Source organism: Cupressus sempervirens, chromosome 9 (genome assembly GCF_028749045.1).
Source record: "Cupressus sempervirens isolate cs-2001-9-10 chromosome 9, ASM2874904v1, whole genome shotgun sequence".
Classification (NCBI taxonomy): domain Eukaryota; kingdom Viridiplantae; phylum Streptophyta; class Pinopsida; order Cupressales; family Cupressaceae; genus Cupressus; species Cupressus sempervirens.
In genome coordinates, this window is record NC_143126.1 from 459,911,658 (window position 1) to 459,937,420 (window position 25,763).

Consider the following 25,763-nt stretch of genomic DNA (forward strand, 5'->3'; position numbering starts at 1 on the left):
CATTTGGCTTCCAAGAACCCGATTTTGCCCATAACTTGAGATTTTCTTGGTGAAATTGAATGAAATCTTCTCTATTCAAGACATTTTTCCTTGGCAATGATTTTCTTTGCATCAAGCATGTATTTAGCATGCTGGAAATTGTTTTTGGAGATCAATCCTAGGACACGTTTTTGAAGAAAAGCTCCAAATTCCTTCATTTTTGCTCATAACTTGAGTTTTACTCAATGGATTTGCATAGGATTTGTTCCAATTGAAACGTTTTTGCATGGCAACGAGTTTCCTTTCTTCTAAAATGGATTCATTTGCCTCAAAAACGTTTTTGAAACTTTCATGATGGATCACGTTTTTGGAGAAATATGTAAAAAAAATCCATTTTTAGTGCATATTTTCCCTCCCAACCAAATCGTTTTGGCATCCTTTGGAGATTACATGGCATTGGAGTTCACGTTTTGAAGTTTAATGATCAAATTTTTTTGATCTTTCAACATGAAGAAAAACGTTTTTTTACCAAAAACGTGTTGCAAGCTTAAATCTTAAAAAACGTTGGAATATGGAGAGTTTTTAGTGCACGTTTTGGCATCTTCCAACAATTTTTCCTTGTTTGCTGCCCTCTCCCATTCGGATTTGCAAAGTTGGAAAAGGTCTTATCATTTTTGAAGATTTTTTCAAACATTGGAGCATCTTTTCCCTTCATATTTGGCACTTAATTTTAATGTAAGTAGACTTCTGCTTCCTTGCAATTTAATTCATGCTTATCTTGCTGATTTTATGCATGAAATTACTAGATGGTTGCCATTTGTGAAAATCTTTGCCATGGAAAGTGTATTTTTCCTTTAAATATTAAGTTCTTATTCATTTTCATGTTTTTGGTTCTTTCCCAAGTCCCAATTTCAAATTTGAGCTTTGAAGTGCATTGCATCTTGGCATGTTTCAGTTATTTTTGAAGTTACGTTGTTTCGTTTGCGTTTTGTGTATTGTGCTTGCTTGCCGGTTTTTTCCACTTGGAGAAATTGCAAGTTCTTTCCCAAGAACTTGTTTTTGCTTCATTACATGCGAAAGTATCGTCATATTCCACATTTTGTATCATGTCACAACATTTCATCTCTCACTCAACGAATTGTGATTACATATTTTTCATTCCATCCGCAATCTGCACATGCATGTAATCCCATTTTCCACTTCCATTTTCACCCATCTCATTTTTTGCTTCCATTCGCACGACACGATTACATGAAATGTCTTACGTGTAATTGTATCCAAAAAGTTCGATTTTGATTAAAAGTCACATTTTTAAAAAGTTAAAAAGATGTCATTTTCACTCCCCCATGTACTTTGACTTATCCTTTTCACCAAAAGTGACTATAAAACTCATTATTTCACTTCGAATTCCTTTTCCATCCCTCCATATGAATTCACGCCTTTATGAGCAAATATATGTTTCTGAATCTTTCCATGCTTTGTACCTCATCCCATCACCCACACTTACATGTAAAAGCTCGTTCACCATCCGCCTTTGCATTCCATCTCATTCTTCCATCCCTTGTTACATGTTGCACTTACATGTAATCATTTTTCATGCAATAACGTCTTGAAGACCCTAGGTCACATCTTGGAAATCAGCAATCTCCATTTGCATACATTCCAATGTGCCAAGCACTTTATGTCAAAAAAAAGAAGGCAAAGGTGCTGATGGAAAGTTGTTCCGAGTTTACATCCAGATATCATTAAGAAGGTTTTCAAAGTGTCAGAGAATCCAATTTGTGCTGATCTACAAAGGAGAATCACGACCACTTGAGCAAGAAAAGTTTGATCACATTAAGTTTCCACATGACAGCAGACAATTCATCAAAGTCAAAGGTTATCAAAAGACGCAAGACCATGGTTATCAAGGTGAATGCAGCGGTACAAAGTACAAGAACACCCAATCTTGTTATCATCCGAGATAGCATTGCCAAGTACAAGGCCCTTCATAACAATCCTTAGGATTGTTTCAATTCTTTTCTGTCTTCCTTCTTCTTCTTTCATGTCTTTAGTTGTAAAGAATGCATTACATGAAAAGGCATAATTACATATAATGTGAGTTAAATGTATGTGAAAGGATGTAATGCGAGTTGCATGTAACCCTTTAGTTTCTTCTATAGTTAGACTAGGTCAAAGTTGGTTGAGTTGCTCTCACTTTTTCCTCCACCTTTTTCTCAACTCCCGTGCCTATATAAAGGAGTACCCCTTCATTGTAAAATCATCATTATCTTTATGCAAGAGAGCTCTGGAGAAATTGTGCCAGCAGAACTTTGTTTGTGGAAGCACTATTTTGAGAGAAAGTGAATACAAAAGAGCATTTGAGACTTAACTTTGATCAAGTGAGATTGTTATTTGTGTGAATTGTAAGCTTTGTCTATAATTCATCCAAGTTGTCTTTGATTCATGTTATTTTGTGTTATTGGTAGTTGTATCTCATGAATTGAATAGAAAAGATTTAAGAATCAATTGAAGCCAAAACTTTGACCGAGAGCAATTGTGGAAGTGTATAGCTAGAAACTTTGTCTGTAGCTTATACTTCTTTCTTAATTCGCAAAATAGTTATGTTATTTTTACTTTTAGGAGTCTTTGTGCCCTAATTGTAAAGTTTTTCCATATAGAAGTACGACTGGACTTAGAGCCAAACCAGTACATTTTCAGCTAGCCTTCAAGTTAGTGAAGGTTTATCGGTATCACTGTTTCCAGCTCTTGATAGGAGTGTAGTTAGAGATTCAACCTGTCACTACTCGCTCCACGAGTAAGTGGATTCTTTCTTGAAAGTTAAGAAGAAAGGATATTGGTAACACTCATTTTATAAAATCTCTCGACTTCTTGCTTACCTTGGGTTGATCCAAGGAACGGTGAGAAGGGGGAGCCTTTCCGTTAAGGTAGGAGAGACTCTGTTTCACACGCTGTGGCTGGTCATCGTATTTTGTGATTGGATTTTTACCCAAAACTGTCGGTTGCAAAATATCCACCCAACAATACTGTTGATTGTAAAGCATTTTCATATGCCTGAATCCTGAATATTATTATCAAAGAATGGGTTAATATCTATTGGTAAATCTACTATTTTTCTATTGTATTTATAATATATCTGCCTATATTCAAGTGCTGAATATTAGTTTGAGGAAACAACTAGATAAATATCAATTGGGTTATTTCTTATGGTTTACATTGTTGGTTTATTTATTATATGATTTCATATGTTTATGATCTAAATGTTTTTGATTAAGTAAAACAGGTTTTACAAGGATCTTGAAACCCAAAAGTTTTTACAACATATCTGAAATAGAAATATTAAATAAAGTCCAGCTACAATGCATCTGCTTATCAAAAGCCAAACCCAAACGATAGGTCCGTGGCTAGGATACAAAAAACCAACTACACTAGAAAAAGACGAGACAAAAAGAAAGCACTAACTATTAGTTCTCCCTATCAAGAACCTGCAGGGTTTCTACAGCTTCATTGGTCTTCCGGTTGCCCGTGTCCTCTTGGTCCTGGTTCTGAGCATCCGCCGGATCCCTGGTTTCTTTCAAATCATCCTTAGCTTGCCCAATGTCCAACCTGGCCTTCTTCATCTTTTCTCGCCAAATCCAACACTCATCAGTGATTCACCTAGACTATTAATATTCTCATTCAGGGTGTTCAATGTAGCCATCACTTGATTAGCCAAGTTCTGATGGGAGAACTCCATCCTTTGGACTTTTTGTTCAACCTTAAAGATTCTGTCCTCTTGGTCAGCATTGTGTCCCTGGACGTTGCAGTGCCGTTGGCTTCCATCCTGACTTCTTTTCTCTTCATTGTACCCTTGGTTGCTACTGATTCTCTAGCTTCCTTCTTGGCTTCTTTTCCCCTTAAGGTGTTCAATTTCATGGAACAACCATTGATGGACCGAAAATTGTCTATCATGCTGTTCTTTGCGTAGTTCAAAAGATTAAGCCCAATTTCCCTCGCATTGTCTAAGATAATGACTAGAGCAGGGTCAATGAGCTCATCAAAGTGGGCTTTGCCATCGTTGTCTTCCATTACTTGGATATTCATCGACTCCCTGACTATCCCCAATTTCGCAGTTTTCGTGTTAAAATTCCTCCAAGACCTCCTCCTGTTTTTCGTTATCACCTCCCCACTCTCTTTCACTAGATTTTCTATCTTCCCCTTAGACGGAGAAATAGAAGGGCCAGAGCCTAGAGTCTTAGGAATCTGGTCATTGGTTTCTTCCAACAGCAAAGCCTCATCTGCTTTCCTTTTCTTGGGATTCCTCGACATGTCAGCTAAATCCTCCTCCTCATCTTCACTTTCCCTCCCCTTCTCCTCCTCCTTCTCATCATCCTCCCCCTTCTTCTCTTCCTTCGATTCTGTATCCTCTTCTTCATCATTATCCTCCTCCTCGTGAAGCTCAGACTTAGGGAGATTGGGGGTTAAGCCTTTGGGGCTCTTTCTGCAGGGAATGCTGATAGGAGTGACTTTCCTTTCTTCCTTAGGGGTTTTACCTTTAGAGGAAGTATTATCCTCTTCGTTCGATTTTATGCTATGCACATCCTTTGAATCTGAACTCCCAATTTCCTCAGATGCACACCTAGTATCACTGAGGAATTTTTCCCTAGTTTGAGTCTTCAGATACTCATAGACCAGGAGGAGTAATCCCTCGTGAAGGGCTGGGTTAGCAGTAGGTTTCCTCTTAAAACCCTTGATACCCTTGCTCGTGGAGGTAAAAAGATAAAGAGGAAAAGAGATTTTGATTCCATGCCTGAAGTGATTAAGCAGAACGAAATGATGCGTTCTGATCCTATCAAATCTAGGATCCAGATATATATATTCAATGATAACCCTTAAGACATACCTCCAAAGCTTTTTAATTGACTTCATCTTGTAATGCGTCTCCGCCTTGACGAGTTTCTTCCTCTCATCTTCATCCTTCACAAAATCTTTGATAGCATTAGTCGACAATTTCTTATCTCTGAAGAAATTAATCCCTTCCAGAGGGATCTCCGTAACCTGGGCGCTATTAATTCCGCATTGACATGGTAGGTGACCCCATCAATTTTAACTCTCCCATTTTTCCAGGAATCCACCATTATCTTGGTGATCTCCACATCAAATCCATGGAGCTTCTCTAGGAATCTTGTAATACCGCCCTTTTCCAACTTATGCCAAACCTTCGGTTTCTTCTTCCAGTTATCCGCCTCCCTCGACGACTCCCTCCTACTTCTCTCCCCTACCATGGTTTCCTCAGGTTCAATAAGCCCCCACCTGCTCACAGTTCTCTTACAAACTTCGGCCGCCTGCAAAATGCAAAACTTGAAGACGTTTTTGCATTTATCAATTTTAATGGTTGTATACAAGACAACCCATAAAGCATGCCGTACGTACATGCTATTATGGTTTGAAAAGAGCTTCGCATGATTTTCATTAACTCCCAATCTGAACGTGCAATCTGTCAAATCTTCCCATTATTAATTTTGGATTGTTTTAATACTTCCCTAGATGCGGTCCAGTACAATTAAATCATTCACTACCACCAGAAAGTTATCGCCGACATGCCACGTCATCGCTGAATTTTTGGCGACCGCTTCATTTGCGAACTAGTCGGCAGCTGAATTGGCCTCCCTGTACACGTGGCTGATATGGGTCTTGTTAAATTTACCCAGGTCGGACTTTAACTCCTCTATCACATTCGCTATGGTCCAAGAAGGCACAGAGTGACCATTTAGACAATTTATGATATTTAAAGAGTCCCCCTCCAGCTAGAGGTTCTCAATCCTAGAAGCCAGGGCCAGTTTAACAATGTGACTAGCTGCACTGGCTTCTGCGAAATGATTCGTCTGATGTTCAAGACGGTAGGAAAAAGCCGCAACACCTCCTCCAAAGTTGTTTATGATGATGCCTCCACTGCTAGTAGGGCCAGGGCTCCCTTTGGCAGGCTCGTCAAAATTGGCTTTGTTCCAATTTTCAGGGGGGAAAAACCACCTGGCCTCCTGTCTTTTCCTGTCCCTGTCCTTTTTCCTTTCTCTGCTATTCCCACCTTCAATGTTTCCTTCCTTAGTGATGGCGGAGTTCTCCTTCATTAATCCTTCAATTTTCTTAGCAATAACAAACTCAGGGGATTCCCTGTCTCTGAAAATTTGGTTATTCCGTTCTTTCCAAATTCCCCAACAGAAATGTGGAAGGAACTAGGAGCAAATTAATTGGGTTATCATACCAAAGTGTGAGCTCTTCCATTGGCTGAAGAATTCTTGGATGTTAGCCGAGGGACACCAGTTGACCCCAAAGTCCTTGGTCAGAAGGTTCCAAACCTTGGAGAATAGGGGCAATGAATAAATAAGTGATTGATCGTCTCCAAGTTGTGCCTACATAAACTGCACCTGTTGGGGATAATTTGACCTCTCTTTGCTAAATTATCCAAAGTAAGGATTTTGTCTTGGAGCAGAAGCCAGAAGAAGATGTTAATTTTTGGGGTAAGGCTAGGAGTCCAGGCCTTAGCCTAGATGGGTTTCTCCATTCTGTCCCACAATGAGAAATACCCAGAGGCGACAGATATTGCCCATTCGAGTTATCTCCCAAAATGACTTCATCCCTCTTGTTATTAATGATTATAGCATTCAGGCTAATCATCAAAGAATTAAGGTCCGGGGATATCATAGACAAGTCTTGCCATCCATGACCAGTTCTATAATCACTAACTTTCAGACCATATCTTCTTATGCATGGCTTTGCCCATCTTCCATAGTTAGGGTGATCAATAAGAGGTCCTTGGCTCGTCCAATTGTCCTACCAAAATAAGATATTTTCCCCTTTGCTGACTTTCCATTTAGCCTTGGACTTAGCCAGGAATTTTGCCTTTAGGATCCCATTCCATATGTAAGATCCTTGAGGAATCTTAGTCTCATTAAGCAAAAAGTTGAGAAACTACCTTCGCAGGTATTTCTCAATCATGATTTCCCTCCATTCTCCGGTGCTCTGAAAAATGCGCTAGATCTGTTTTGCTAAAAGGGCATTATTGAGGTGTCTGATTTTTCTAATACCAAGACCCCCATAACATTTGGGGAGGCAAACATGGTCCCAAGCAACAAGATGATATCTCTTATGCTCTTCAACCCCTATCCAGAGAAAGTTCCTCTGAATCTTCTCCATTTTGTCAGCTTGCTTAGCGGGTATCCCAAAGAGACTTAAGGCATAAGTAGGGAGATTTTGGAATATTGATTTCACCAAAGTGCATTTGCTTGCTTGGCTGAGGGTAGCACCTTTCCAGCCAGCTAATTTCTTGTTGAATCTATCAATGATGCTGTTCAAAAAAGATTTCGGGGGTTTGGACCCCAAAGGCATACCAAGATAACTTGCTGGAAGGGTCCCAATACCACTTCCCAGGATACGAGCAATTTTCCTCTTTCTCTCCAATGGTGTATTGATGAAGTAGACCGAGCTCTTATCCTAGTTAATAGCCTGGCTAGAACCCCTAGTGTAAGTATTCAACAAACCCTTAAACACTTTGGCCTCTTGGACCGAAGCATCTCCCCCCATAATAGTATCATCCACAAATTGCTAGTGGGTGAAAGAAAAATGACCAGACGAAGGCTTGAGACCTTGTAGACTCTGGTCCTGTCTTTTTATCATAATTAGCCTTCCCAAACATTTAGCCAAAATGATGAAGAGAACAGGGGATAGGGGATCACCCTATCTCAGTCGTCTCGAAGGGAAAAAGAAATTTGAGGGGCAACCATTAACCAGAACAGACAAAGAATGGGAAGAGACAAGCTGAAGGATAAGTTTACAAACCTGGGAATCAAAACCAAAAGTGTGGAGGACAGCCATCAAGAAATTCCAATCCACCTTGTCATAAGCTTTAGACATATCCAGCTTGAGTAGAAAACCTTCTTACCAGCTTGAAGAGAGTGAATCACCTCATGCACCGTGATAATAGAGTCTAGAATTTGTCTCCTTGGGACAAAACCAGTTTGCTGAGGGGAGATAATCAGGTGAAGAACACTGAGGAGCCTGGTGGTTAGGACTTTGGAAATGATTTTGTAGAAAGAGTTGCAAAGACTGATGGGCCTGAACTTATCCATCGAATCTGCCCCCGGGATTTTCGGTATGAGGACCAGAAAAGTGGCATTGAGTTCTTTCAAAACGTTTCTGGCCCCGAAGAATTTTTGCATAGCCTTCACAATGTCCCCTTTGACCACCTCCCAATAGACCTAGAAAAAGAAAGTCGGGAAACCATCCGGGCCAGGGGCCTTATCACCCGGAAGGGAATTGAGAGCTTGAAAAATTTCCTCCGGGGATGGGATAGCTTTCAACATAGAGTTGTGGTGGGCTTGCAGCAGTGAAGGAATAACAGAAAAAAATTCGTCTTGATTAGGCACCGAAAGAGAAGGATCCTTAGTGAGAAGGGAAGAGAAGAACTACACGGCTTCATCCGCTATCTCATCATCCTTAGATAGCAAAGTCTGTCCTTTCTTGATGCTAGAAATCCTGTTATTGGCCCGATGTTTAAGGGTGGATAAATGGAAGAACTTGGTGTTCTGGTCCCCTTCTTTAAGCCAATTAACTCTTGATCTTTGTTTCCAAAAATGTTCTTCCCTGGAGATGATGTTGTGGAGGTCAAAGAGAATAGACCTTTCCTCCAGCCAATTTTGGTCATTATATCCATCTTGCTGAATCTCTTCCTGAACTATACGGAGCTGATCGGTCTTTTCATCCTTTTCCTAGAAAGTTTATGATCTAACTGTTATTCTGAAAAGGAAACCGAGTAAATATCTGGTTTGGGATATTTCAGACTTATTATTACCTGCAAAACCAAACCTCAGATCAGTATTATTACAGTCTGATATATTTAGGTCAGAATTATCACAATCTGATATAAGTTTAAGAGTCATTTATATGCAAGAAAGAGCAAAAAAGCCAAACATATAGATAAGGAAGCGAGAAGGAACCAATCATAAGAGGAAACAAAGAAAAGACCGGAGACAGAAGAAAGATCTTAATACATAAAAGAACCATGGAAAGATCTAAACTCAATCTAGAAGAAACTACAACAAATGATAGAAGTACCGTATAAGACCAGCATTAATGTCTATTGGTACTTTTAAAAATATTTACAAGTGCTTAGAACCAGACTGTATATGACCAGCCTTAGTGTTGATGGATACTGAATATAAAATATAAACTCACAAGTATAGGATATTGTCCAGTTTAATTGACTATAGAGAGTGTCATACATAATTTTACTAGCTCCGTATAATAACATCCTGCCATAATATCAGAAAATGAAGCTTAAGAAAATGGAAGGTCTGCAAATAAAAAGCTTATATATAGTGGTGATTCATAGAAAAGGTTTGGATACGATGAATGACAATAATCTCGTACTTGGAATTGTCAGACTCCAAGCCTTCCCCATCACTGCCCCTTTTTTGTCTATCCTTATTTGCATGCAACTTTTTCATTCAGCTGAATTTGCAGGGCCTTGGTAGTACGAATTTCATATGTTCCAAGTCACTAAGATCCAAGGAAGAGGAAATATCGTAACCATAAGACTTGATATATCCTTCCAACCACAGAGAGCTTTCTTCCCTAATGATGATTCTGGTTTGATCTTTTTGATATAGAAACCTTAATTTAAATTATAATGATATGTTTCAAAATTTGAAATTTGTAATAGGTATATGACATTCTAAACTTAACTCTATTTTAAAGTTGTATGTACAAATATATATATACATATACACACATACATATATACATACATTAATACATACATATATATTTGTATGAATGTACCAAAAACGTACCCAACCCCCTACAAACATTTTTGCCATACCAGCATTTTGTACCCACGTACTTGCACCTGTTCCCATTCCCAATTTGGTAACCTTTTTTAGTAAGTGTTGATTTGGACTTTGATTGATTAGTTGAGACTTTTGGATGAGTTACTATTTTTAGCAATTACTATTTATGTAACCACTATTTGTGGGAGCTAGTCTTAGGCTTCAGCATGTAATATCTTCAGTTTCAATTTAGATTGTTTCAAGTACAACTATTTTTAGCACTTGGGCCTGGTCTCAATTCTTTCTTTAGTTCGGTGCTATGAGTTTCATTTAAACTTGGCGAGTAATATTGTCATCAAAAGAGATTTATTTTATTTTATTCACTAAGTCTTGAGAATTGTTTTTAGGAAAAATAGCAATAACGCTTTTTCAAAAAGCAAAAAGCACAACATAAAAAAGTTCTTTTTTGAAAAAGGAAGAAAATGCAAAATCCCCTCTTCCTAAAATCATTAAAAAAGTAAAAAGTACCTTTTTCAAAAGGCAACAAAAAATACTCTTTTGAAAAATGATGGAAAATAAAAAACAACAAAAAGAAAAACACTTTTTCCTAAAATAGCTCTCAAAAGCTAAGTTACCGGATTCTTTCCAGCAAGCCTCAAAGTCTGGTTCAATTCCGCACAAAGTCTGGTCCCTCTCAAATTCTCTCCAAATTCACCTACAGAGCCATAAATTCACTACAAATTTTGCGAGAGGAATTCGGGCAGTTTAGAGCAAATTTTGAAGAATTTGCTACCTAGTGGCTGAACCAGGGCTTTAAGTATTTTTTTGCCTAATTTGGTTTATTTGATCGTCCCAACCCTAAAAGTGACTACTAAAAAGGCCAAAAAAGATGGTATATATGCCATTTATACATTTTTGAATGAAAATTAAAACTTGCTTATAGAGGAAAATTGACAATTACAAAGGAATTTCTTTAAAAAAGCAATGGTATCTTTGAATCTAGAGCTTAAAAGTGGAATCTAAACTTTTGATCTAGCTTGGCTAGAAATCCTCCAACCCATACAAAATAAAAATTCAGATAACTGCACTTATCTTTTCATGATTCCTTTCATTCTCAAACAGTCCCCTTGATATGGAAATATGTCCAATGCATGTGACCAAGCAAGTGTATCATGTTGTATGTATGGCTAAATAGTGAAACCAATATACTATAGAACTGAAACATAGATATGGTGGTTTATTTTTCTATGTTGCTTTTATATTAGCAAAGTGGTGTATGAACTTGTTTGTTGTTGCATATACACACACATTTTTTTTAGTATGAATGAACCCAAAACGAATCTGAAGCCAACCCCCAAAAACATTTGGACGAATTTCAAACCAAAATCTCAAACCCACATCCATACTAGAATCTATATCGGCAACTTAGCTAAAAAGTTATAAAAGGGAGATTGGGGCTCTCATTTGACATGTTGAATATTGTTGAGAACATCAGATAATAATGCTATGTGGCTGGAATGAGGTCAAGAATTTCTCCCTTTTCTAGTTGAGGATGAAAGCATTCTTCCCATCTTGTTGGTTTTGGTAGACTAGCAAAAGATTGTGTTGTCCTACATTTTGTCATTACAAAACGTAGGTAAAAGTACAATTTTTTTTTCAACTTAGTTTTGTTTTCTCTTTGAGTTTAATTCATTATTTAATTGGCTGACATTGATCAGCCAATTGACCCCAATTGATATAATGATTTCTTTTATTGAAGGCTTTTGTGAACTCCTTTTAATTTTCCTGTTTGTCGAGCCTATGCTTGATTTTTGAAGCCTTCATCGTCATTTTTCTTGTTGTGAAGTGTGTTTGTTTGCTTTTGTTCTTTTGTTTTTCTTCAAATTATTGCTTTCGTTTTCTCTTTTGTTTTGATCTATCTTAGGGCTTAATCGGACTTGGCAATCAAAAGATGTGACCAAATAAGTGCCCAAAAAGTGGACTCTCTAGATGCAATTGCATGATTTAAAAAAATCATGTTATATTTTCATGTTGAGTTGCTTTTTAAATTTTTCACTTAAGTGACTTTATTAACTATATAGTTTGATTTATTTTTAAGTTACTTTATGTTTTATTTAAAGTATCAAAGCTAAATATTACTTTTTGAAATGGTATTTGCACATAGTAATTAAACTATATAGTGTAAATATTATTTTGACCCAATTAAGTAATATTTCCTAAAAAAATCAATTAGACACGTGCTTAATTGATCATTTAAGTTGTGCATATACTTGTTTTTCAACGTATTTACATGTTTATATTTAAATGCTTCTAGAGACCATGATTTTGCACTAGAAAGGCATTTTGAAATACTTAAACATGTAAATGCATGTAATTTGAAACATGTAATGGGTCTCCTAGAATGCAATCTACATCTAAATGCCTCTTTAAAACATGCATTGACCTTCCAAGAGTGCGATTTTGCACTACATGCTTGTTTTTGACAAATTTTAAAACATGTAATGCCCCTCTTAGAATGTGATTTGCATCTAAACTCCAAATGCATGCTTTTTGAAACATGCAAAAGCACTCCAAGAGTATGATTTGCATAAGAATGTAATGTCCCCATTTGTTGCCAGTGTTAGAATTTCAGGGATTAGCCTAGTATTGGATTCTCATAGGCTAATGAGTATGGTTAGAGGGTCTTCTAAGGATTGATTCATCTCCAACATTCAAGGATTTATGGATTTGGCCTTTGTTCGATATCATTTAGACTCCATTTGCCATACTTATTATGTATAGTAAGTCAGGAGTAATAGAGATGGACCCTTTCTACTTTTAGAAAGTGTATTTGGTCACATGGGGAATTATGAGGAGAGATTCCTATTTCAGACGACATGGTTATCAGACAAGTATTTCAAGAGATATTAAAGTTCAAATGACTTAAGTGATTTATTTAAATATTTTAATGTTATTATAAAGTTATAAAGTAACTTAAGTGACTAAAAGACGAAATTGGCTTTTTATCCCACATTGCCTAGTTGTTTGTGTCTTCCCTCGTATCGAGGTTATAAAAGCGTGGAGCTATATTGGGATGGACACCATGAGATATGTTATTATCCAAAATATAAAAGGTTGCTTAAATGTGACTGGATTACTCTCGAGGACGAAACCCCTTGGGATAATTGGAGAAGTTGGACGTAACCCCAACCTTTCTTTGGAGTCTTTATTTCATAAGTGGAGTGCAGTACAAGAAATTGCATTACGTGAAATTTTCTCCAAGAAGTAAGTTATTAGCAAATAGGAACAATTGTGCATTTTGAAACTAATGGACATCAACATAAATTGATTCTTAGTATAGGGCAGACGTGAATAATATAGCAGCAAGGAAATCACAAGGGTGTTAGTATCAATATGATTGACCGTCAACGACATGGAACTCGATAGAATATTATCCGTCATTGTCGCAACTTGAAGGAGATTGTAGCGTTAAACGTTTCGGAGGAATGGCATTTGATTTATGAGAATGGATACTCCATTCAGCAGGTAGTGCATTATAAGTTGGGTGTATTAAGTTAACAATAGGGTGTGGCATTGTTGAAGAAGGCTACAGTAGCTTATGGGGATTCATAGTCATCATAAGGAGTGCCGACAACTACCTTCAGCAGCCTGATAACACACAACATGTAAGACACCCTTGTACGAGCGTTACTGGCCATGGCATCAGGCATTCAGTCTGGTCACAACAATACCAGTATTGACTGCCGTAAGTGAAAGGGAGGAGATTGTAGACCAAACACTTTCATTACCAGGGTTGGCTCCAACTGTTAACGTAGGGGTAGCAATGGTATCGGTGTGGAGTGTACTTGAAGTCATACTCACACAAGGGCAGACCCAATTGGAGTTGTACTGGCAGCGACACCTCCTCAATTATCATCTAGGTTCCATTTTGTTAGTTTTGTATGCATTAAGAAAACGTCCATTCTCTGATTTGTGTAGACGTTCAGTATATTACGCTAACATCCTTCATATGAAAGAAATTCTGGTAGTCTATTATCTATTGTTTACTTCTGAAACACATTATGAATGCTGAACCTTCTACCGTACATGTTACATTGTTAATTCTCTATATCATGGTGGGATTGCATTAGTTGGGTAAATCAGTCAGTTATTAATTTAAATATATTTTGAAATAGAACAGCAGTTGCCCTTGCTATACGTGTTAAGTTCCTTACAGTGGTATCAGAACTTTCATACTAGGCTGCACACAAACCGTTTGACAAAATTCCGCTGGTCCAAGTTTGAATTCTTTGATCAAACCAAGCGGGATCCTTACAATGGTATCAGAGCTGTGTATTTTGCCAGCCTATGTGGTTTTGGAAATTGTTTATTAGAAATTCTAATAAGAGATTTCATTAGAAACATTTTACAAAATGCTTAGTTTGAATGGTTTAAATTTTGCTGATAAATGTTTTTAAGTTGTATTCTTTTGGAGGTGGAAGAGTATTTCTTTGTGAGAAATAAAGTGAAGCGCTTTGTTCAGAGCCTAGTTTCCTACCATCTTGTGGGGTAGGAAAGTTATTTTATTTTTAGTTTTGTTGTTGCATTCGGAGTAACCAACACTAGTTTTTTTTTTTTTTTTCTTCCTATGGACAAACATAGGAGGATTGGTAGTTCTAGAAGTCGGTGGAGTAATGAGGAATTTAGCATGAAAATGAATGCTTTGCAGGAGAGTATGAAAAAACTTAAGCTTCATCAACAGAGGTTGACAAAGAGCTTGTCAGATTTAGAGATAGTTGAGAGGACAACAAAGTATATAGTTTTTGTCTTTAGAAGGTCGATATCGAGGTTGTAGGGAAGGGAGCTTTAGTTTTCTGCGATAGGTGTCCATGATGTAGATGTACTTGTATTTAGTACGACACTTGCTAATCCTATTTGTAGTGTTGATGATGGACCCATTTCATAGAGATCAGTAGATGTCTTAGTACCCTGGGTTGATAGCGGCACTAAGCTTCAGCATGTTGAGGCCCCCAAAGTTGTTGCATTTAGTATAGTGACAGTTGATGCAGTTGTTACTATTGATACTTCAAGCTCTCTTGAGGAGGGAATTATTATTGGAGATTTGTATGCGAGTTGTTAGAGTGTTGCTCCAGTGTAGGAGGTAGTTGCTTCTTCAGGTGAGACTGATGCATGTATGGAGTCACCCGACTGTGATGCCGGTATTTCGGTGTTACAGTATAGTCAGTAGATGTGGGTTCATGCTCTAGTGTTATTGATTCAGAGCTTGGCATAGAGTCATGTGTGCAGAGTCACGTGATGACAGTTGAGGCTTTATTAGGTGATGGGGATGCAGACAATGTGGATACCTCTGATGATTTGTTGGATGATGCTATGAGTTGCATTGGGTATGATACCCCTTGTCAGATATTGGGTGATGACATTGAGGAGATTTTGGATGAGTCCTAGGATTGATGTTTATAGGATCTTACTATCGAGGTGGAAGCTAAAACATGTGGGGAGATTGATTTTGTGAGGGCTTCTATTTCTTCAGAGGAGTTGTTTGAGGTACATAGTAGTTGTATCTCGGATGTATGATTGATCTTGTGGTGGACAGTTCTGATTCAATTTCCTATCACAGTGCAGTTAGTGAGACACAGAGCTTGCATAGGAGTTAGGGGTTACAAAGGCATCATTTGACTTATCAGATGAAGGTGAGTGATAGTGACATTGCTTCATCTCTTGATCATTATGATGTTATTAATCATATGCTAGCTACATCTAGTTGGGGTGCTCTTGTGCTAGATGAGTACGGTGATAGTAGTCTTTCCTTAGCAGAGGTTCATGTGCTTCGAGAGGCTGTTAGGATCTTGAAGCATAGTTACTCTTAGCTAGTTGATGACAGAGATTACCTTTTGGAGTGGGGTAGCACCTACTATGAGACATTGTTAGGAAAAGAGGAGGAGGTGGTTAAGCTCACCTGGGAGCTTTAAGTGATGGTGGACTCTCTTCAGTATACTTGATTCTTTAGGAGTCACAGTCACAGTTGGATGAGGTTACCGTGGAGTTAAAATGGGTATAGTCAACACTAGCCCCAAACCCTGTTCAGTTACATATTGTGGTTGGTGGTGAGTTTGCTTCTACGGTTGAGGATGAGGGACGTGATGATGTGGCGAACACATTCATCTAGGATATGAGTGTAGTATGTACAGAGGAGGTGAGTGCATCAGTGGAGACGGGATCCCATAGTGATTTGCTTCCTTCTATTGGAAGTGAATCTATTTCTTCTTTTCATACAGTTGGTAGCATTGGACAGTTGGCATTGTCACAATTTCAGAGAGATCAATTGTGGATTGTAGGGGAGCAGATTGATGCTTACACATATAATTTCTACTGTACTGAGTTATTCATAGAGTATTTTCTTGAGAGCTCAGATTTGCAGGAGGTTTCATACAGTATATTTGAGGGTGCTCTCATTCAGGGTTCTTGTGCTATTCGATGATTGGTGATGAAGTTTGTAGAGACCTTGGCTACAAGGCTTTCCAATAGGGATTTTGTGGTTGGGCTTGCTGAGAGGGTTGCCCAGGATCTTGTCCAACCAATAGTTTAGAGTCAGAGATTGAAGCCATCTTCTGATTTCCAATTTGATGATGATGAGCCTTTGACAGAGATTGGGGGTTTTTATCGACATTACACTGTGAGGAGTGCTCATCACTTTTCTTTTGACCCATAGGTAGAGGACTTGGTGTCCAACATTATGGATGGTGACAGAAGGTTTGGTATTCATTACACCCGCAAAGGGCATACTTCTTCACCAATGGAGGGAGATTCTGAGATACAGGGTATTGTGCAACAATTGGATGTGCTAATGAATGAGATAAATCAAAATCACAAATAGATGACCCAACTGATGTCAAGGCCGAGATTTGAGTAGAGAATGATATCACTTTTTCTAAGAGCAAAATGCGATGATACACTTGCGACTTTAGATTTGTGGGACATTTCGTATGAGACACTGCATGAGTTGGGCACAATTGAGTTGGAATGTGATGAGGATTTATGTCAGGTTAAGTCAGATGATGTAGTTGTTGGCATGAGTTCCTTGGATCATGTATTTGATGGTGATGCAGCGATAGTGGGAGCAGGAGCATGTGAGGATACTGTCATATCAGTAGCCACTCCTGTGTCGGTTGAGCCATCCAATGAGGAGTTTAGCAGTATGCAAGCGGTTGTATATGTGTGCTCTGATGATAGTACACTTCTTATTGTTTATAAGGTGAGCGATTGAGTGATAGAGTCATGTTATACTATTGATCAACAAAGTGTTGATGTTCACTTCATGGATAGTCCTACGGATGACATGGATGCAACATTGTCTTATGACAATCTGTTGTTTGAGGTTAACGTTGATCACTCACCTAAGTGGAGTTAGGCTAAGTTTTCACCATTTGTAAAGATTCAGTTTTGTGTTGTGGCATTTGGTAATGTTCTTGTGTCCACAGATTTTGACATGGCTACACCTATGGTTAAACAGTTGGCATGAGTGCATATGGTTCTTCTGTAGCTACGTCTCTTCAAGGGATTGTTGATCAGGATTCTAGTCTAGTTTATATTCTATGGGCGGGGACCAAGATGAAGATATTTCTTGTGGGGGATTCTTCTGGTGATATTCTAACTCCTACATCATTAGCAGAAGTTTTGAGTTCTATATTGTAGGTTATGTTGTTGGTCTTGATGATATTAGTGGATTGCAATTTGTTCAATGTTAACAGGGGTGTCACATACTACTTCATTTGGGATCTAGGTGGAGGTTGGAGTTCGCTATGATTGCTGGATTGCTTGAGGGCAAGCAATGTCGGGAAGAGAGGATTGTAATGTCCATAGTTACACCACCCTGGGGGATAGGGGGATAGCGGAACGAGGGAACAAGTTTCTGGGATGAGGAGACATAGGGACCTTAATTTGGGGACGGTGGGGGGACGTGTGATGTCCCCAGTTATAGAAAAGATTTTATGAGTTAAATAATAATAATGGATAAATATAAGATCATTTAATACATTTAATATAATATATACATGTAAAGATAATATACATAATCTATGAAACATATAATAATTAACAAATAAATATATTAGTTATAAATAATATCAAATAACAATAATAATTTTATAACGTATATTATGAAAATAATATTATATTATATCATTGTGATACAAATGTAAAGATATATTTTCTAAGTGATAATACCATTATTGAATTATTAAATATTATAAGTAATGAATAAATTAAATAATAAATATTCTAATAATATTGAATCTATTTGCCTGTTTCTTTACTCTCAAAAAATAAAAAATCATGGGGAAAAAGAATATCAATAGCAGGTATAGACACCCCCGACATGCAAAAAGGATCTCAGCCAAGACACATAGCAACAATTTATGCATCGAATGATTTGGAGAACTTTTTATATACCGTATCTTGTAAGGATTGCTCTGTAATAAAGTCTACAGCTAGAGATAGCATCATCATTTAAGTGTATTATTATGGTGATATTAGACACAACTTCCGGCAATATTCAGAGCATGCATATTAAGTCATATTGAAGACGTCCTGCATATTTTGAACATTCTTAATACTACCTTATTTCAAATTGCTTAATTCTGATTGTGTTCTAAATTTATCTAAAAAAGATACAAAATAAAGGAAATTCGCACATAAACGAATGACCCCCCAAAATGGGTTCATTACAAGTGGTATCAGAGCACCGATTCTGCCATCTTGTGAAGAAAATTTGAAGAAAGGACATTAGGAATCCATGGAAAGGAGAATATTGAATTGGCAGTAGTGTCATACGAAACTGAAGGGGGTGTTACAACCAAGTCCAATCTTAAAGCCACGGTCGTTCCAAACTTTGCTGCCATTGCTAATCTCAATTACACGAAGGAGGGTAGTTGGAAAGTATATTGGGCATGATTTCAAAAACTCGGGCTTGGCTCCTTATGGCTCATACTGGCAAAACATCAGGAAAATTTGCAACGTCCAGCTGTTTACAGCAAACAGAATCGAATTCTTCAGGGAAGTTCGCACAAAGGAGATTTCCGCTCTCATCCGTTCGCTGTTCGAGATCAGTTTGGAGAGAGATGAATCCAGTGAACATGAAATCCACGCTCTTTGATTTCACATATAATATCATGATGAGAATAGTTGCTAGCCAAAGAATCTCCTCAGATCTCAGTTCTGAAGATTTCCAAGAGGCGCAGAACTTTAAGATGTTGCTGGAAGAAGTTATTTTGTTACTTGGAGTGTTTGATGTCGCTGATTACTTGCCTTTTCTCAAGTGACTCGATCCACAAGGAATAGTTTTTTCCATGAAGAATCTAAGGAAGAGAATAGATATGTGTATGAAGAAGCTGTTGCAGGATCATCGAGAGAAGAAAGGGGTCCATGCTCGAGATTTAATCGACGTTCTCATCTCCGCAATAGACAACGAGGAAATTCGGTCTGACAATAAGGACGATGTGGTGAAAGCCAATGCCTTGAGCTTGATAGGTGCAGGTATTGAAACATCTTCTTCAACCATTGAGTGGGTACTATCAGCTCTGATGTAGCACCCTCATTTTTTGCACAAAGCCCAGCAAGAGCTCGACACACATGTCGGTCGGGACAGATTAATGGAGGAATCAGATCTGCCCAAGCTGAAATATTTGAAGGCAATTGTAAAGGAAACTCTGAGGCTTTATCCAACGGCACCTCTTTTGGTTCCTCATGAATCCGTCGAGGATTGTACTATAGGAGGATACCATATTCCCGAAGGAACTCAACTGTGGGTGAATGTTTGGGCAATTCAACGGAATGCCTTTGTGTGGAAGCGGCCAACGGAATTTGACCCCGAACGTTTGCTCAACAGCGGCAAAGAAATGGATGTGAAAGGGCGGGACTTTGAACTGTTTCCATTTGATTCAGGAAGGAGAATATGCCCAGGCATGGCATTGGCTTTGATAGTGGTGAGCCATACATTGGGATGGCTTCTTCAAAGCTTTGAGTGGCTTGTTCCAGAAGGCACTTAAATTGACATGATAGAGGGGTTTGGTCTCACAATGCCCAAATCAATTCCATTGGAGGTCATTATCAAACCTCGCCTATCCGTCCATCTCTACTCATGACATGTCTACTTACTGAAGAATTTGAGGGCTGACTTGAATCCCTGGTTGGAGGGAAAATGGTGCAATAATCTTATTTCAAAACTTCATTGTAGGGGGAGCACATTGACAGTGCCTGACCAGCCATTGCCACTGCCCTTTCGATCATCACAGGCGTGTAACGATCAGAGATTTGGGGTTTATTAGGGTTTGTTGCGTTCAACAACAACAAATTCATCTCCAGGCGGCAAACTCAGAGAGTAATGATCTAAGTTACCAGTCACATCTGGGGTGCTAGGAATTAGATAATCAGCAGAAGAGAGCACAAATTAGGGCATTTGAAATGCTACAATGGAGCTTCGAGGAAGTTCAACCATAGTTAAAAATATGAAATTGTAAGTTTTCTTAATTAATGCAATCATAAGGTGTAAAATTGATTATTTGAGAAATGATTTAGGGATTTCAAGTAGCTTTCCTATGGAGTCTACAATCAAGGAAGGTCTATAAGATGCTTTATTGTAGTACTAGTTAAGGGAAAGACTATATAGAAACCCTAATGTATATAGCTTTCCTATGGAGTTTGCAATTAAGGGAGGTCTGTTAAGACACCTTATTGTAGTACTAGTTAAGGGAAAGACCACATTTAACTTTCCTATGGAGTCTGCAATTAAGGAAGGTCTGTTAAAACACCTTATTATAGTACTAGTTAAGTGAAAGGCCATATTTAACTTTCCTATGGAGTCTGCAATTAAGGGAGGTCTGTTAAGACACCTTATTGTAGTACTAGTTAAAAGAAAAACCACATTTAATTTTCCTATGGAGTTTGCAATTAAGGGAGGTCTGTTAAGACACCTTATTGTAGTACTAGTTAAGGGAAAGACTATAAAGGCATCTATCCTTCCTATGGGGTCTACAATTGAGGAAGAGCTACTATGATACCCTATTGCAGTACTAGTTAAGGGGAAGATAGTAAGGGAACCCTACCACTTTCCTATGGAGTCTGCAATCAGGGGAGAACACCCTATTGTAGTCCTAGTTAAGGGGAAGATAGTAAGGGCACCCTATCAACTTTCTTATGGAGTTTGCAATCAAGGAAGAGCGGTTAGGACACCCTATTGTAGTGCTAGTTAAGGAAAAGATAGTAATGACTCCTTTTCACAAGAACCTTTCTAGCCAAACAAGCAATCCACTAAGTAGACCACCCCGTGTGGATGCCTAACACCTGCCACTGGGGTTAAGGGGGCCAAAGTTCCGCTCTTGGGCTTAGTATGGAACTGGCTTGGATTAACTTATTATTATTCGAGTTTCTTTGAAGTTTTTTGTATTGATGCTTATTTTGTGGTTGCAGGGTTCATAAGCCTAAAGAAGTAGTCATTGCGCATTATTAATTTTAGGATCTAATCAAGGTTATGTATGATGTGTCTACATCATGTCTACTTGGTGTCTTCATGCATCAATGTGTATGCTTCGTGTTTTCATTGTGTCTTCATACATTCATATGTATACTTTGCATTCAAATGCATACTACACGTGTGGCTCTTTTATAGAATAGAATGAAGTAATCTTATAAGTAAAAATTTGAATGGGATCTAGTAGTCAATTTCGTTATATAAGGTGAAACAAATATGAAAATGTTTATTGCTTGGGGACAAGCAAATTCAAGAGGGGAGCACTGTGATGTCTCTAGTTATAGAAAAGATTTTATGAGTTAAATAATAATATCATTTAATACATATATTTTGATACATTAAATATAATATATATATGTAAAGATAATATACATAATCTATGAAACATATAATAATTAACAAATAAACATATTAGCTATAAATAATATCAAATAACAATAATAATTTTATAACGTATATTATGAAAATAATATTATATTATATCATTGTGATACAAATGTAAAGATATATTTTCTAAGTGATAATACCATTATTGAATTATTAAATATTATAAGTAATGAATAAATTAAATAATAAATATTCTAATAATACTGAATCTATTTGCCTATTTCTTTACTCTCAAAAAATTAAAAATATGGGGAAAAAGCATATCAATAGTAGGTATAGACACCCCCGACGTGCAAAAAGGATCTTAGCCAAGACACATAGCAATAGTTTATGCATCGAATGATTTGGAGAACTTTTTATATACCGTATCCTGTAAGGATCGCTTTGTAATAAAGTCTACAGCTAGAGATAGCATCATCATTTAAGCGTATTATTATGGTGATATTAGACACAACTTCCGGCAATATTCAGAGCATGCATATTAAGTCATATCAAAGACATCCTACATATTCTGAACATTCTTAATACTGCCTTATTTCAAATTGCTTAATTCTGACTGTGTTCTAAATTTATCTAAAACGGATACAAAATAAAGGAAAGTCGCACATAAACGAATGATGCCCCAAAATGGGTTCATTATAGGACGACAGGGGGATGGTGGCGAGGGACAAGAGGGGGTGTGTGTATATATACTTATGGCACTTTATTGCTAGTTATCAAAAGATGTATTGCAACCATAGTTATGGGACTCAGACTTGCCTCTAACTCGAAAAGTCAAAATATGACTCAGACTCAGACTCAGACTCGATGACTGGACTCGGCAAGGACTCAGAAAATTGAAAAACCCATGAAAGTCAAATATTTTAAAGAATTTTAAGATTGTTTCATGAATCCTTTAGTCAATTAACATCAAATACACAATAATTGAGATAAATAAAAGCTACTTAATACACATACACAATTTTGTATAGATCACACAAGTATAAAAGTGAATTTCTAAAGGAAAAAAACTGAATAACACAATATAAACTATAAAGTATAAAGCATAATAAATATAGTGTCACTCCAATGTTAAAGACTCAAATGTTTACAATATTCATGGATTACAAAATCCATGGTATTAAAAGTTCAAAATATATATCAAAATAACAACTAGAAGACTAAGGCTCATAGTAGTCTATGTCCTCCTACGAGTATGCCTAAGATAAGTCATGGAAGACTGTAGAGCCATCCTCTCTCCTTGTGTCTAAGGCTGAATCTCATCCTCATCCTCATCCTCATTCTCATCATCAGACTCAGATCCATCATTCCTCGTCTCAGGGTCCTGCACTCTATCTCCTGACTCTCCTTGTGCTTTAGCCTCCTCAATTGCCATTGCTACTGCCTCAGCCTCCCGACCCACCTAATCTACCCACTCCACATTTTCATCACTAAAAACAAGATCAACAATTTCTGTGTTCTACTCTCCATGTGAATCAACATTCTCTAACACAATCGGTGATGTATCGGTGCCTAAGATCTATCTATGGCACATGCAAAGGTTGTAGTGAACAAAGACAAGATCATTCAATTTTTCACTGCCAACCTATTGCGCTTCTTCGAGTGTATGTGCTCAAATAGACTCCAATTACGTTTGCATCTTGATGCACTAGATGGCTGGCTCAAGATGCAAATCGCAATCCTCTATAAATTTGTACCTTTGTGCCAAACATCTCCCACCATGCATCTGAAACAAATTTTTTTTAAATCATATCAATAACTTTGATTTTATCAAATTAAAATGGTAATAGAATTAGAAATTAGAATGTAGAATCAAAGATTTTTACCAGACATCAATTCTATCCTATTGTTCTTGCACAACTCCCGTGCAAATAAGTCCCCTTGAGCTTTCTTAAATAACTCAATCTTACAGACTACAATTGTTCCAACTCTTGAATCAGGTGACATTTTCTCTACAACATCGTGGAGGCCACTCCACACCTCATCATCAGCTTTGACATGTGGGCTAAATTGGTATGCTAGATTAAGGAAGTAGGCCACTGCATGTATAGGCCTATGAAGTAGATTGTGTCAATGTCTATCAATGACATCCCATATAAGCCCATACCTATCTCGATTCCCTACAAAAAAAGAGTGAATAACCTCCTTCACCTTATCCATGCCCTCATAAATGTAGCCCATTGAGGGCTTCTCTCCATCAAGAATTCATAGGAGAGCAACAAGCGGCTTTACAAACTGCAATCATTATGAAAGTTGGAAGAGAAATAATCAGCTTTAAGTTTTTCCTTTAAAAATGAACAATAATTTATAACATAATTTCATAAACAATATAAAGTTGAAATGAGGACAAAAAGGAAAATTACCGTCACAATATCAACAATCGATGTCTAAAAGGAAGCCTCATAAAAAACATGATCAGCTGTGTCAATCCCTACAGTGGTCTTTGCATACGATGATGCAATCCACTCTTCACTAACAAATATGCATCTCAAATCTCCCTTTGAGTCCAGCAAAGATTTCAATATGAGAAAATTGGTTGCAAATCTATTGAACCCTAGACGAGACAACTCCTTTTGTTCATTGTGTTTCCTCATGAGTTTGAGGACCCATGTATGATTATATATGAATTTGCAAGCACTCCTTCCTTGCTCTATAATTGTTTATATTCAAGGGAGTTTACTAAGATCCTCTAACATGAAGTCAATGCAGTGAGCAGCACAAGGGATCCAAAATATATGAGGGTGTCTCTCCATAAGAAGCTTTCCTACAACAACATAATTTGCTGCATTATCTGTAACTATCTGCACCACATTCTCCTCACTCACATCCTTTATCACTTCATCCATTACCTCACAAAGATATTCAACATTCTTTGTTTTTCCTGAGGCATCAATTGATTTCAAGAAAACCGTGGCACCTGAAGAAAAATAAATAAATTAGTATAATGATTAATGATGAATCATGATTCATAATTTATAAAGTTATAATCACTTAAGTACAAGTTCTACTTTTAAATTTTTAATGTCTAAGACTCTAAGTACAATTATCTGATGAGGAGACAAGAAAGTTGAGGAGTGTTCTACACCTTCTATCAGTCCAACCATGAGTCATGATGGTGCAACCCTTCGTCTTCCACACCTCATGCTGCTCTTTGATTGCACCTTTTACATTAGCCACCTTTTGGATCAAAATAGGGCCTCCTAGCTCATCAGCACTAGGGGCTTTGAACTCCAGACCACAAGCAGTAACATCGATTGCAATTTGCCAATAAAGGGACCTAAAACAAATTAACTAAAATTTAAAGTTAAACAAATTAGTATATTATAAATAAATTTGAAAACAAAATACAAATTAAAATAAACAAAATAAGCATATTATTGTCTCTTGAAAGTTGAAAGTGAAATTTGAACCTTGAAAGCAAGATAAGACATAAATTTAAATTTAAATAAATAAGTACCTTGCTGCATTGAATGAAATGTTGTTGTAGATGAAGAAGTCTCCAAGTGCTAATTTTGCATAATTATGCTTCTCCTTGTTTCAACCCATGCTCTCAAGCGATAGTTGTGCACTTGGAAACGTGCGTGGAACAAACATGGAATCAAATGTCGATCTTTGCTTACGAATGTGAGGCCTAATGATCAAGCTCATAGAAGCAATGGCTTCCATAGGTGGAGTAGGGGATAATGGAGAGCGAAAACTAGAAGATCCCTATTGGGCTAGTTGTGCCATTTCTTCTTGTTGCTTCTTTTTCGATTCTTTTTTCTTCATTTTTTCCTCTAGAAGAGTTAGCATGTCTCGCATAACATCTTGGGGTACATCTTTGCATTTTTTAGCATCACGCCTAGGTATATGTGTTAGGTGATACTTCAATTTATTTATTCCTCCCACATTATATACTACACCGCAATGCCAACATGTAACAACCCCCTTTTTGTGCCTTGGGATGGCATGTTTTCAAGTCCTATCCCTTGCTATTGCACTTGGGTCTACATCAAGGTTAAATGTAGGCCTAGTTCCACTTCCCTCACCCTGAGGCATTATGTCAAATTTCAATGTGCTTGCTGCTAGCC

General features: G+C 37.5%; 1 protein-coding gene and 1 pseudogene across 1 annotated transcript in view; both read left to right on the plus strand.

Moving 5' to 3' along the window:
• Positions 1 to 25,763, plus strand: part of LOC149539317 (Cobalamin biosynthesis CobW-like protein) — a 187,245-nt gene that overhangs the window by 56,462 nt on the left and 105,020 nt on the right. The window lies entirely within an intron of this gene.
• On the plus strand, positions 16,696 to 19,921 carry LOC149539318 (cytochrome P450 CYP82D47 pseudogene; annotated as a pseudogene).